Here is a 1014-nt window from a genome sequence, read left to right on the forward strand (position 1 = left end):
GAAAGAGAGAGAAAAAGAGAAAAAGAGAGAAAAAAGAGAGAAAAAGAGAGAAAATAGAGAGAAAATGAGAGAGAAGAAGAGAGAGAAAATGAGAGTGAAAAAGAGGGAGAAAATAGAGAAAAAATACGAGAAAGGAAGAGACAGAAAAAGAGAGAGAAAAAGAGTAAAAGAGAGAAAAAGAGAGAAAAAGAGAGAGAAAAAGAGAGTGAAAAAGAGTAGAAGAGAGAAAAACAGAGAAAAAGAGAGAAAAGAGAGAGAAAAAGAGAGAGAAAAAGAGTAGAAGAGAGAAAAACAGAGAAAAAGAGTGAAAAAGAAAGAAAAAGAGAGAAAACAGAGAGAGAAAGAGAGAGAAAATGAGAAAAAGAGAGAGAAAATGAGAGAGAAAAAGAGACAAAGGGAGAGAAAAAGAGAGAGAAAAAGAGAAAAAGAGAGAAAAAAGAGAGAAAAAGAGAGAAAAAAAGAGAGAAAAAGAGAGAGAAGAAGATAGAGAGAAAATGAGAGTGAAAAAGAGGGAGAAAATAGGGAAAAGGAGAGAAAGAAAGAGACAGAAAAAGAGAGAGAAAAAGTAAAAGAGAGAGAAAACAGAGAAAAAAGTGAAAAAAGACAGAAAAATGGAGTGAAAAGAGAGAGAAAAAGAGAAAAAATGAATAAAAGAGAAAACGAGAAAAAGTGAGAGAAAAAGAGAGAAAAAGCGAGAGAAATAGAGAAAGAGACAGAAAACGAGAAAGAGAGAGAAAATGAGAGTGAAAAGAGAGAAAAAAGAGAGAGAAAAAGAGAGAGAAAAAGAGAGATAGAATCTGAGAGAAAAAGAGTGAGAAAATGAGAGAAAAAAGAGAGAAAAAGAGAAAAAGAGCGAGAAAAAGAGAGAAAGAGTAAAAGAGAGAGAAAAAGAGAGAGAAAGAGAGAAAGAGGGAAAAGAGAGAAAGAGAAACAGAGAAAATGAGAGAGAAAAAGAGAGACAAAAAAAGAGAAAAAGAGAGAGAAAGAGAGAGAAGGAGAAAAAGAGAAAAAGAC

The sequence above is a fragment of the Chiloscyllium plagiosum genome, unplaced genomic scaffold (genome assembly GCF_037043375.1).
Source record: "Chiloscyllium plagiosum isolate Xiang-an unplaced genomic scaffold, Cpla_swu_hap1 HiC_scaffold_50, whole genome shotgun sequence".
NCBI classification, from domain to species: domain Eukaryota; kingdom Metazoa; phylum Chordata; class Chondrichthyes; order Orectolobiformes; family Hemiscylliidae; genus Chiloscyllium; species Chiloscyllium plagiosum.